The 13,825-nt window shown below is 42.7% G+C and overlaps 1 long non-coding RNA gene across 1 annotated transcript in view; it reads left to right on the top strand.

Moving 5' to 3' along the window:
* LOC134932821 (uncharacterized) overlaps positions 1-12,705 on the top strand; it is an 89,701-nt gene extending 76,996 nt beyond the window's left edge. Inside the window, exons 3-4 of the long non-coding RNA XR_010179497.1 lie at positions 5,458-5,670; positions 12,498-12,705. This is a non-coding gene — a long non-coding RNA (uncharacterized LOC134932821). The remainder of the gene's footprint in view (positions 1-5,457; positions 5,671-12,497) is intronic.
* The last annotated feature ends 1,120 nt before the right edge of the window (positions 12,706-13,825 follow it).

Below are 13,825 nucleotides of genomic sequence, written 5' to 3'. Positions count from 1 at the left end.
TCAGAGCTTAGCTAAAAAGCAGCCATGCTGGATGGCCCGCCCACCGGAAGTCTCCCATTGAATCTTTTTATCAAACGGTAAACGGCCTTTGGGTCATATCTGGCTGGTATGTCACCCCGCTGTTCATAACTAGAGTTTATGTACTGGCACCCCAATGAGGGTTCCTATCACGTCTTGGTTGGTAAACCTTTTTGCTTGCATGTAGACTGGTTGAAGGTGTCCCTTTTAAAAGGGAATCTCCGATCAAGTGTTATGGTCTCGCCTGGAGACGTCTGTCCCTCAGGCAAGATTTTGTGGTTCTGCCTCTGTCTCTATCTTCAAAATTGTTAAACATTGCACTTAAGTTGACTAAAACGAGCATGCTGATATGATATAACATTTATGTATTGATTTATTTTTTACATTGTTCTATATAAACATTGAATGTGTTATCCCAGTGTCACACCTCCCAGAAATGTATTGGATTGTAACACATTACTGATATGGGGATGTTCTGTCCAATATGGAGTTTGTGTTTTGACAGCATGTTTCCCATACATATTCTTGGGGGTGTGGATTTGTATTTTTATTTTTGCTGTTAATAAATTGTATCTGTGTGATTTATGGTCAGTTGATCACATGTATGAACTGCTCTATGTAATACAGGTTGAGTATCCCATATCCAAATATTCCAAAATACGGAATATTCCGAAATACAGACTTTTTTGAGTGAGAGTGAGATAGTGAAACCTTTGTTTTTTGATGGCTCAGTGTACACAAACTTTGTTTAATACACACAGTTATTAAAAAATATTGTATTAAATGACCTTCAGGCTGTGTGTATAAGGTGTATATGAAACATAAATGAATTGTGTGAATGTAGACACACTTTGTTTAATGCACAAAGTTATAAAAAATATTGGCTAAAATTACCTTCAGGCTGTGTGTATAAGGTGTATATGAAACATAAATGCATTCTGTGCTCAGATTTAGGTCCCATCACCATGATATCTCATTATGGTATGCAATTATTCCAAAATACGGAAAAATCCGATATCCAAAATACCTCTGGTCCCAAGCATTTTGGATAAGGGATACTCAACCTGTATTTGGAATATTGTATTGTCAACTATGCACGTAATTTTTTGAAAAGCTAATCTTTGAAGTATGGACACAGTGGGCAGGACCGATGTGGAATTTGCCCCACAATTAGTCCTCAGGTCCTATTGTTGCGTGATGTTTTGAATATTAAATATGACAAGAAGTAGAAAGATAATGAGAATCTGCGCAAACGTTACCGGTGCAGCTAAAATCTATAGTTCACAGTGCATATCCCTTTGCACCAAAAAATATAACAGATATAGTATAGAAGTTGAAAAATAGATCAAAGCGCTCCAATAACACCCAAGGTTATAAATGTACACCAAACGGTGAAAAAATAAACCAATAGCAGTACCGTGATATATAATATCGATACACAATTATCAGACTTTGTAATTGATTTGTAGTTCCTTCACCTAAAAGAGCGTTTTACGGCTCAAAAAGGGAATAGAAAAGAGAAAGTGCAATAGTGCAAATTATCTTTTTTTACAATAAAGAATTTATTTGATCCATCACATTTGTACCTAACGAAAATCAGTCACTGGCGTATAGATATCCTCATAGGCAATAACAGCAGCAGGTGACCAAATCTTTGAAGGTTGTAAATCGAGACTCCACGGATGGATATTTCAATACCAAGATGTAACCCCTTCACACCTATATGAGTATGAATCACTCGTGGGGAGTATAAGTGATAAAAAGTGCAATAGTGCAATTAACCTTTTTAAAAGCATACACATTTATTTTTAAAACATCGCACTTACACCAACACAGACGTTAAAGAACACAGAAAAGTGTCTCCAAATGGATTCAGCAGCAGCAGGAAACAGGGTTCTGAATGCTCCAGATGGAAAATGGAACCAAGGATAGGGGCTCCGGAAACCACGGTCCAGGTCAGCAACCCGATGCCAGTTGAAGATGTAAGTCCACACAGAGTACACCAGGGAGACACATACGCTTAACGCGTTTCAGACAGTTTGTCCTTCCTCAGAAGCTTCTGAGGAAGGACAAACTGTGTCTGAAACGCGTTAAGCGTATGTGTCTCCCTGGTGTACTCTGTGTGGACTTACATCTTCAGCTGGCATCGGGTTGCTGACCTGGACCGTGGTTTCCGGAGCCCCTATCCTTGGTTCCATTTTCCATCTGGAGCATTCAGAACCCTGTTTCCTGCTGCTGCTGAATCCATGTGGAGACACTTTTCTGTGTTCTTTAACGTCTGTGTTAGTGTAAGTGCGATGTTTTAAAAATAAATGTGTATGCTTTTAAAAAGGTTAATTGCACTATTGCACTTTTTATCACTTATACTCCCCACGAGTAATTCATACTCATATAGGTGTGAAGGGGTTACATCTTGGTATTGAAATATCCATCCGTGGAGTCTCGATTTACAACCTTCAAAGATTTGGTCACCTGCTGCTGTTATTGCCTATGAGGATATCTATATGCCAGTGACTGATTTTCGTTAGGTACAAATGTGATGGATCAAATAAATTCTTTATTGTAAAAAAAGATAATTTGCACTATTGCACTTTATCTTTTCTATTCCCTTTTTGAGCCGTAAAAAGCTCTTTTAGGTGAAGGAACTACAAATCAATTACAAAGTCTGATAATTGTGTATCGATATTATATATCACGGTACTGCTATTGGTTTATTTTTTCACCGTTTGGTGTACATTTATAACCTTGGGTGTTATTGGAGCGCTTTGATCTATTTTTCAACTTCAATATTAAATATGAGGAACATATATATTTATGTATGTCATCTGTTCACTATTTATTAAATTAAAGTCATTTGAGCGCACAGTGAGGTTAGCCCAGTGGGTATATTGCTAAGGACTTTGTCTGCCAGGTCAGTTGCCGGTATTTGTGGGTTCATCCCGATAGCGCAGTAAGTGAATGAAGCGAGTGTCTATTTTGTAGGAACTGGTGTGTCTCACCTTTACCCGGTGGAACGCATGCTTCCGCTTCCGGTCTGTGGAACGCATGACGCCTCCCGGACCGTGCCAGCGGATGCGCTTCCGGTCCGTGAGACGCAGAGCGCGTCCTGGACCGTTGTGTTTAGCGGCTGACCTTAGGGTATTGGAAAGCGGCAGGCCTGAGAGCGCCACCACCTGGAGGTGGGGAGGCCACTCCAGTGTTCGTTTTGTTATGTGGATATTGATTTTTTAGATGAATTTATCGAGCGGAAGTGATGTCGCGTCTACTTCCTGTTACTTGGGGTTATAACCCCCGGCGCCGAGACAGTGTTTGTGGAGCCATGTGCAATGTGACTGCTTGACAACGGCTATGTGAGTACCTACATTCTAGTGGTCATGACTATTGTCTTAAAAGTTATACTCCAGGTGGTTGACACTGAAATTGTATATTGTTTTTATTTTAGTGATCTTTTTGACCTACTGTGGAATTAATTAAGTGGCCAGCCTGGACACATTCATACTTGAATGATTGCCTGCACATAGTGAGTAGCTAGTGATTATTATGTCTATACATGGCCTCAGTGTATACCCCTATAGTCTTTAGCTTTGCTTCCCCTTTGTTTATAGGGAGAGTAACAAGTGAGCAACACAATAAGAATTAACAAGCCGATGTTTGTGGAGGCACGGCCACTGGAGTATGTAGTCACTTGCGAACTGTTTTTGAGTCAAATTAAGTGATGCTTCCTCTCCCTATTCATCTGATATTTTGTATATATCGGTTTCAGAGGCATTTGGGACGCCCACCTGTTGAATGGATAGGTGTTGTCTGGACATCTCCCAAAGTGATTTGTCTATGTAAGCCTTTTGTAAATTGGATTCACATTGGTGGTCACTGTAGCATTGTATTTTACCCACTGGTCTTAAGGTATACCTGATGAGTACACTGTGAGTGCGCCTTGTGTAATTAAGAAGTATGTAATGCGCAACAATGAGGCCTGGGAGGCACTAAGTGTGTTTTTATGTTTTATTTCTTTTCTAGATCTCTACTGATGTTATCACATGTACGTCTGTAAAAATTGTTTGAATCTCACCGCATCTGCCTATCTTGAAAAAGACCCAGATATGGGGTCGAAACGTCGATTAAGGGCGAGTTGGTGCAACAGATTATCCAACTATTAAACCATGAATATTTTATGAGATTTAACTTTCTGTATGTTTTTCTTGATTGCGAGTGCCCCTTCCACTTTTGTGGAACTCCTGTTTTGTATTTGTGGCTGACTTGTCAGTTTCACTGGGTGCACCCAAAACATGTGTCTATGTATTTCTGATGTGAGTGCGGATTTCCAATGAGAGAGATAGATAGATAGATAGATAGATAGATAGATAGATAGATAGATAGATAGATAGATAGATATATATATATATATATATATATATATATATATATATATATACATACACAGGTTGAGTATCCCTTATCCAAAATGCTTGGGACCAGAGGTATTTTGGATATCGGATTTTTCCGTATTTTGGAATAATTGCATACCGTAATGAGATATCATAGTGATGGGACCTAAATCTAAGCACAGAATGCATTTATGTTTCATATACACCTTATACACACAGCCTGAAGGTAATTTTAGCCAATATTTTTTATAACTTTGTACATTAAACAAAGTGTGTGTACATTCACACAATTCATTTATGTTTCATATACACCTTATACACACAGCCTGAAGGTCATTTAATACAATATTTTTAATAACTTTGTGTATGAAACAAAGTTTGTGTACATTGAGTCATCAAAAAACAAAGGTTTCACTATCTCACTCAAAAAAGCCTGTATTTCGGAATATTTGGATATGGGATTCTCAACCTGTATATGTGTGTGTGTATGTGTGTGTATATATATATATATATATATATATATATATACACACAAGCAAGCATACAAATGAACACAGTGCAAAAAGATAGATTTGGGGGGTAATTCAGAGTTGATCGTTGCAGCAACTTTGTTAGCAGTTGGGCAAAACCATGTGCACTGCAAGGGGGGGTGGGGGGCAGATATAACATGTGCAGAGAGAGTTAGATTTGGGTGGAGTGTGTTCAAACTGAAATCTAAATTGCAGTGTAAAAATAAAGCAGCCAGTATTTAACCTGCACAGAAACAAAATAACCCACCCAAATCTAATCCGACGGATACGGCCGACCCGGCGGCGGGGGCAGTGACGGGGGGGGGGGGAGTGAAGTTACTTCACTCCCCCCGTCACCCGGCTCCGCAGCAGTGCAGGCAAATATGGACGTGATCGTCCATATTGGCCTGCATGCACAGCCGACAGGGCACCAGCGATGAACGAGCGCGGGGCCACGCATCGTTCATCGCTGGTGCCTCCACACTCAAAGATATGAACGGTATCTCGTTCATTAATGAACTATTGTCACTATTTGCACCTTGTAGGCCCCGGCGCGTTTGCGCATTGGAAAGCGGCTAGGTTGCCTAGACAACCCGGCCAGGGACCAAGCGTGATGCCATGGCAACGGGAGACCGGATGCGGCGAGACGGCGCAGATGTGGCGTCACCAGCCCAGCGCCGGAAACCCTTCGGGTCCCGGAGCGAATGAGCAGCGCGGGGAAAACTCTGCCGCACACGTGGTGGACCACAGCTTTAAAGGTAAGAGGTTTGTCACTTTCACTTATTCACACCTTGACAAAGGGGCTACGGGCCCCGAAACGTTGGAACTGTGATTTGTTAATACGCAGAGTTTTATTTAAGCCCTGGAGTGACCCCGTATTTTGTTATGTCACTTGATTGATAACGGAAGGCACCCAGGCCAGTGGAATTAAGGACCAGGAGTGCCGGGCACCAGACTACAGTGCATATTGGCCCAGTGCATACTACACAGTGGCCAGCCCGAGCCAGGGCACCCATAGGAGTCCATGTAATGAGGATATGAGAATTTATTTGGAAAATAAATACCAAGTCAAGCTGTGCGGGTAGCACATTAGGAGCACGGACACTTAGCACTTAGTCTTGGCATTATTGCACTAACCACTTGTAAGCACACCAGCACGTGTCCCATGGATACAGCAGCAATGGAGGGTCAACTCTTTGACATGGAGCTTCCCAGCCAGGGTCCCCGCAGTGGACTACAGTTGAATCCGATGCCCCTTCCACATAAAGGGGGTTTATTCAGTTTTAACGAAGGTGATGCAGATAGGCTTCTATTTAAGGACGCCCTCCCAGATGCCGACCTTCAGTTAGATGCCCAGGATACCTTTTTCCAACTGCTGAAATTAAAGAAAAAAGAGACTGACTACCTAATGCACGGGATCTCATTGTCACAATACTACCGGGAACAAATGATCCCCAGGGGGTTCAGGATAAAGAATGTCCCCACACTTGGGAGGTTTAACCCGGAATTCTGCCAGAAATGGACAGGAATCCTTAATAAATGCAGTCTGGACCTTGTGTTGTTGGTTGTGGAGGAAGTTGGAAGGGAACTGAGTGACTAAAGAAAAGATTCTGTCGTTTGAAAAAGATAATTTGAAAACACTCCAGGAAGATCCATCCCAGGACTGGATGAAGAAACTCCAGACCCAATGTGACTAGTACAAAAAGGAATTAATCAGATTTAAGAGGAATAAGCACCTTATTGTAAAAAGTGACTATGAAGACAACCAAGTCTACAGGTGGCTCCTGGGAGGGGACACCCAAAGATCTACCCAGCGGGGTTATACGTTTAAGAAAGACTGGAGAAAGAAGAGAGAAGGAGGTAATAAACTGAGCAATTCTTCCAACAGCGACAGTGAATTCATGGCCCCAGACTCAGATGAAACTACCACCCCAGGTGGCATCCCTTTAGGGGGAGAGCAGGCCAAGGCCCAAAGAGCAAAAGGACGCCCACCCGCAGAGGGGGCCAGAGCAAGAGATTACAGAAGCCGAGCGGCCAAGAACAAAGTATGATTTTTAATCTCTCGTCCAGGATGTTCACACCATCTGAGATGGCAGTCCTGAACAAAGGGTTGTCTTACATCCCGACGAATAAACATGATGATTTCACATGGAAGCACGATCTGCATAAATTTGCTCGGAAATTAAGACTCCAGGAACACTTCCAAGACTCCAGCAATTCACAAACTACCCCTACGATATTTGACAAATTTTTGTTGGCACGATCAGCTTCAACCTTTGACCCACCTTCAACCAACCACTCCCTGAAGACTTTCACACGTCTGTTGGACGATTCAGTAACCCGTTACATCAAGACCCCTACCCAGCAGAGGAACAACTTGACAAGAGAGGAGAGAGAGGCTCTGAGGAACCTGAGCAACTACAAGGATGTCCTTTTCCGACAGGCAGATAAGGGAGGGGGTTTAGTAATACAGGATGTAAGTGACTATCGGGAAGAGATCTACAGGCAACTGGGTGACACGCTGACATATAGCAAGCTAGAGGGAGACCCCACCATCCAATATAAATTAGAACTGGATGCGACCCTAGAGGAGGCCAAACAAGAGGGTAAAATTTCCCCTAAGATGCAAGTAGCGCTTACACAGAGGTTCCCTGTTGTACCGGTCCTGTTCACTACTCCGAAAATCCATAAAAACAGTACAAGGCCACCCGGAAGACCGATCATATCGGCAAGGGATTCTCTGTACCAACCAATTGCACAGTTGTTAGACAGTGTACTACAACCACTGGTAGTTAAGCAACCCACGTTCATCAAGGATACAACAGACTTCCTGGTTAGACTCAATAGCATAGGGTCTATACCACAAGGCACCCAGATGTGCGTGATGGACGTCTGTAGCCTCTATACTAGTATACCCCACAACGAGGGCCTACAAGCCACCAGAGAATTCTTGATCGATGAGAATATGAAGGACGTGGATGTGGATCTCTTCATGCAGCTCCTATTCCTAACACTGCATAGGAATTATTTCCTATTTGATGGAAACATTTTCCTACAGCAAAACGGGTGTGCAATGGGCAGTAGCGTAGCGACGGCGTACGCCAACATTTTTATGTTTAAGGAAGAAAGAAAACTGTTTTTCGATAACAGAGACAGGGCCCAACACATCCTACTATACTGCCGATTCATAGATGACGTATTCATGCTGTGGACAGGATCAACGGAGTCATTTAAGCAAATGATAGAGGATATCAACATGCAAGCAACGCATATTAAATTTACAGACCTCAATGACTCTGCAAGCATGAACTATCTGGACGTCACAGTAAAAATTACGGACAATCACATCTCTACCACCATCTTTTCTAAACCAACAGACAAAAATACATTACTAAGGGCAGATAGTCACCATCCAAAACCCCTAATTAGGGGCCTCCCTAGGTCACCGTTATTGAGAACAGCAAGAATCCATAGTGACCATGCTACACTGGAAGCTGAATTGAACAAAGTGGTAGAGAGGTTCAAAATAAGAGGATATGATGCAGCAATGTTACAGGAACAGAAAATGGAAGTCCTTAACCTGGATAGAGAGAAGCTGTTAACCAAATCTGATAGGAGTTCCAAAGACGTGATACCATGGACTAGTAAATTTAATACCTCTAGCCCGGTAGCCCAAAGAGCTACTAAAGCTTTGTGGCCCATAGTGGCAAGCCATGAGAAACTCAGATGCTTCAGATCTAAAAGACCCATGTGCTGTTTCACGAGGGGAAGAAACATCGAAGATAACTTGGTTCATGCCGATATCACAGGTTTTGGAACCGAGACACCGAAGAATTTCCTAACTAAAGCACCAGGGTGCTACAAGTGCTTGGGATGCACAACCTGTAAATCTATGATGGTGGGAACCTCTTTCAAGCATCCAAGTAAAGACCGTACCTTTAATATCTGTCATACCCTGACCTGCACCACGTCCCATATAGTGTATCTCATCTTATGCCCATGTGGGCTTGGCTACGTGGGTAAGACCATCAGAAATCTGCGACAACGGATGGCACTTCACCGTTCCGCCATCTCTGCGGCAACTAAGAGTGGAAGATCGGAGCAACCAGTTGCTCAACATTTTGTGGATAAGCAGCACCCACTAAGTTCATTAAGACATATGGTGATTGATCATGTGCCCAGTAATTTGAGAGGCGGCGACAGGAATGGAAAACTATTAAAATTGGAGGCGAGATGGATCTTTAAGTTAGAGACAACAAAACCGAAGGGCCTCAATGAACAAATTCTGTGGAACACGTTGGGCAGGAACTGATCCATGAGAAGACATCGAACTATTTAGCCCTTAAGGCCCCACTATATACTATATATTAAATATATTATATTTATGAGTACCACATGGGGGTCGAAGAGTAGTTGGTGAAGGGTTGCCTTAACACCTATCCGGCATTTCTTTCCACCTTCAACGCCTTTGGGATGTTGGTTAGAGTTGACATACCACATCTCAAAGGTATCCCCCACTATGAATATGATTGCATCAGTGATAGGTAGACTATGGTGACCTGTGGATCCCACTATGGGGATATTGGCTGACTCCAAGTCTAGATTCCCTCGTATAAGAATTGTGGTAATATAAAGTAAATTATGTAGATAGCTGTAACAGATAATGTTTCTTTATCAAAACATGTAAGAATGTGGACACATGTCTGTCAGGTGACTACTACCGAATCTTGCAAGCCCACCTTGCCCCGACCTTGCTAGAATTATTTAGGTCTATACATGAAAAGAAAACTCCCTACCCGTCTTTTAATGATGCTTTTATGACCCTACTTCCCAAGCCAGATAAAGATCCGAGTTTGTTGACATCTTACAGACCTATAAGCCTGTTAAATGTCGATTACAAAATACTGGCCAAAATCATGGCAACACGTCTACAGACTATATTACCATCCGTCCTCTCGGACCATCAAATGGGATTCGTACAGGGACGTCATGCAGTTAAGGCCATCAGGACGGCTATAGCGGCTGTCATGGCGGCCCAAAACCCGACACCCACTCAAAATATACTAGTCAGCTTAGATATTCATAGGGCCTTTGACTCTATACTCTGGTCGCACCTTTATACTGTATTAGAAAAAAAAGGCTTTCATGATACTTTTATAAATTTTATAAAGTACATATACCATGATCCAAATACCTCCCTGCTGGTAAATGGCCTCGTAAGCCCAAGCTTTACACTAGAAAGAGGCACCCGGCAGGGCTGCCCCTTATCGCCCCTCCTCTTTAACATAGCACTAGATCCCTTATTACGCACTCTTCAACAATGGCATGCCTTTCAGGGTGTCAGGATTGGGTGCAGAGAAATAAAGATCTCTGCATTCGCAGACGACATATTGTTGTATATATCAAACCCGGAACACTCCTTAGACCAAATTCTACACATGATCAACTTGTATGATTCCATATCGGGCCTACAACTTAACATGGACAAGTCTGTTGCAATGCTCCTTAAGGGTACATTAACCCAACCCCGCTGGGCATCCCATTTATCTCTGCAATGGGCCAGAACATTTATCCCCTACTTGGGAATAATTCTGCCCCGAAATCCGGCCAACCTATACCAGTTTAATATTAAAAAGGTAATACATACCCTTATGAACGATGTAAAGCGTTGGGAACGCCTGCCACTCTCTTTTCTGGGACGAGCAGATCTCTTAAAAATGGTAGCAATACCTAGAATATTATACCCACTACAAAACCTTCCAGTACTTTTGACTAAAGCGGACACGGTTCAATTAAACGCTTTAATTAGGAAATTTATATGGAAACGAGGGCGCGCACGCATAGCCTTACGGAAGCTACACCAACCAAAATCAAACGGTGGGATTAACTTCCCTGATATAACTGGGTATAATCAATCAGCTCTCTTGCGACATTTAAGAGATTGGTTACAGAGGACATCGATTTATACTGATGTCTCTTTGGAACAAGAATTTCTGAGGGACACTGCATTAATAGGCTTATTACACCAACATGATCGAGAAGTGGAGGAACATATCATGGTCAACGCGGAGGCTTTGGCACATCTTGCGTCACAAGGCTGGACTCAATGGTTTTTATTCTTTACATCTACCCCTGGTCAAAAATCCTCAGTTCCTAGGGGGCATGGCTGCCCATCCCTTCACCCTATGGAGACTTGCGGGAATAGAAAATATTGGGACTCTGGTGTCAAAAGAGAAACGCCCTCTCACTTTCACAGAACTATCCACTAATTACGCCATGGTTAGACCATATCCTTTGGCTTTCCTACAGGCACGCTTCTATATAAACCATGTCCTACAACACTTTTCTGACAAAGACTGGGACAGACCCCTAGACACCCACTTGAAAACTGCAGTCCCTCAACGTAGGGCTATTTCGGTCCATTATACGTTTCTCAGAGATGTTATGGATCATACTAAAGTGTCGGGAGGAGTGGTGGGGTGGTTGTCTCACTTTCCCGAACTAACAGTCCAAGATCTGGAAAAGGCCCTTCTATATTCACGCAAAACACTTCCTTCCAGCATGTATACTGAACTATTCCTGAACATATTTCATAATGCATACCTTTCCCCGCTACGTAGATTTCACATAGGAACCTCCACGACTCATAACTGCCCCAGGTGCCATCAGGAGGAGGCAGATAACTACCATTGCCTGTGGGCTTGCCCTGTTGTAAAATACTTTTGGCACTTAGTACGTAGATATACAGAATTGAAATTGACAAATTTTGTCCCATTTACCCCGGAGTGGGCAATTTTTGGAATGGTCAATCCTGCGCTACGAATCACCCCAGGTAGTAAGAAATTGCTACTGGCTATTAGCGCAGCGGGTAAAAAAACTATATTACAAAGCTGGCTTGATAATTCACCCCCTCAATTACCGTTGTTTTTTAATAAATTATATTTTCTCTTCCGAATGGACTGGATGGAGACACTTCTACATAAAGAAAAGGAAGTGGAACGTTTTTTTTCACTCTGGGAATCATATATAGACACCCTCCCACTCATAATTAGAAATCAGATTCACTATAGTCTTAAAGATACCACCTGGTATCTTTCCAGGCTAATAATGCAAGATCCTCCGATTGCCTTAGCGTAGGAGGAGAGGGATCCTCACTTGTTACCTGCTGGCCTTTGTTATGTTTCAGGACTCGCAGTCTTAATTAGTTTTAATGAATCACTTAATTGATTATTAATCTCTGTATGTCTAAATACAATGTCTGGGACTTTACTATTGCCGGTTATTGATTTCTACTGTATACAATAAGTTTTATTCAAAACTGAGAAATCTGTACTATGGACACTGAATGCTAGACGAGAGTTACGCATTTCTATGATTATCTTCCATATACCAGAGTTTGTACTACGATATGATATTTACTTTGCTCACGCTTTGTGTCTAGATTTATCAAAGTAACATTGTAACTATTGTGATTTATGTGTATTATTTCCTTGTTGCCTCAATAAAAAAAAAAAAAAAAAAAAAAAAAAAGAATGTGGACACATGTATTGGTATTGTCACTATTGTCACTATTTGCACCTTGTAGGCCCCGGCGCGTTTGCGCATTGGAAAGCGGCTAGGTTGCCTAGACAACCCGACCAGGGACCAAGCGTGATGCCATGGCAACGGGAGACCGGATGCGGCGAGACGGCGCGGATGTGGCGTCACCAGCCCAGCGCCGGAAACCCTTCGGGTCCTGGAGCGAATGAGCAGCGCGGGGAAAACTCTGCCGCACACGTGGTGGACCACAGCTTTAAAGGTAAGAGGTTTGTCACTTTCACTTATTCACACCTTGACAAAGGGGCTACGGGCCCCGAAACGTTGGAACTGTGATTTGTTAATACGCAGAGTTTTATTTAAGCCCTGGAGTGACGCTGTATTTTGTTGTTATATATATATATATAATTAGTCCACACGGACCGGCACTCCATCGTCCCCATAGGTAAGAGCTCCGGTGCCCTCCGGGTACAGTTCAAACAGCAGCAAAGAAGAGGCGGCACTCGGAGACTTAAAAAGTGCAAATGGTTGTATTACACAAATAGACTGACGTTTCGGGGTCAATATACCCCTTTGTCAAAGTGTACAATGTGTGAACAACGTACCTTAAATACCAAAGAATCCCGCTCTGTGCTCAGACGCCGACCCGGCCGCGCTGTTTGCCGCTTCACTTCCGATCTCCCACTGATGCCGTCATTGGAATCGCATCTGGTTGCCATGGTAACCATAGACGCCAAGCGGCCGGGTTGCGGCGCTGTGTGAAAAAAAGGTAAAGTGGATGACTATTAGTACAGTACCCTACTACTGTATTGAGGAGAAGAGGATTTAAAGAGAAAAACAACCACTGAGACATCAGGCATTAATCATGTGGCATAACATGAATCAGTTGGAAGGCCACATATATAATTTTCACACTGGCTAAGGGTTGACAATGCCTATTCTATACCTTGTATAAAACACTCTAAAAGGTTAAAGAACACAGTACGCAATTGGCGTATGGAATACCGTAAAAGTACGCACGTAGCGTAGCGAACGCTTAGCCGTGGTTCGAGACGCATGAGCGGCACGTTCGCTCACGGCTTAGAGCGTAAAGGCAAGCACGCTATAGGCTGCCGACTAACGTAATGATACACTATCAGCGTAGCGGACGCTCGAGACCACGAGGAGATCACAAGCAGCGCTGACGCTCACAGAGTTAAACCTTTATAACTATACCATAAACAATGTACTTATACTGTAAACCCTTGTGCAGTGATAATGTGTAAATGCAACACAGTGTAACCTTGTTAGTTTAAAAGCTGTATGAGCGTATGTGACGCTCAGAGAACCCCTTAGCAATATAATAAACACTCAAATACCGGTCTAAGGGTCTAACGC

This window comes from Pseudophryne corroboree, chromosome 6 (genome assembly GCF_028390025.1).
Source record: "Pseudophryne corroboree isolate aPseCor3 chromosome 6, aPseCor3.hap2, whole genome shotgun sequence".
NCBI lineage: Eukaryota > Metazoa > Chordata > Amphibia > Anura > Myobatrachidae > Pseudophryne > Pseudophryne corroboree.
Note: the sequence above shows the minus strand (reverse complement) of the source record. Positions and strands in the feature narration are given on the sequence as shown.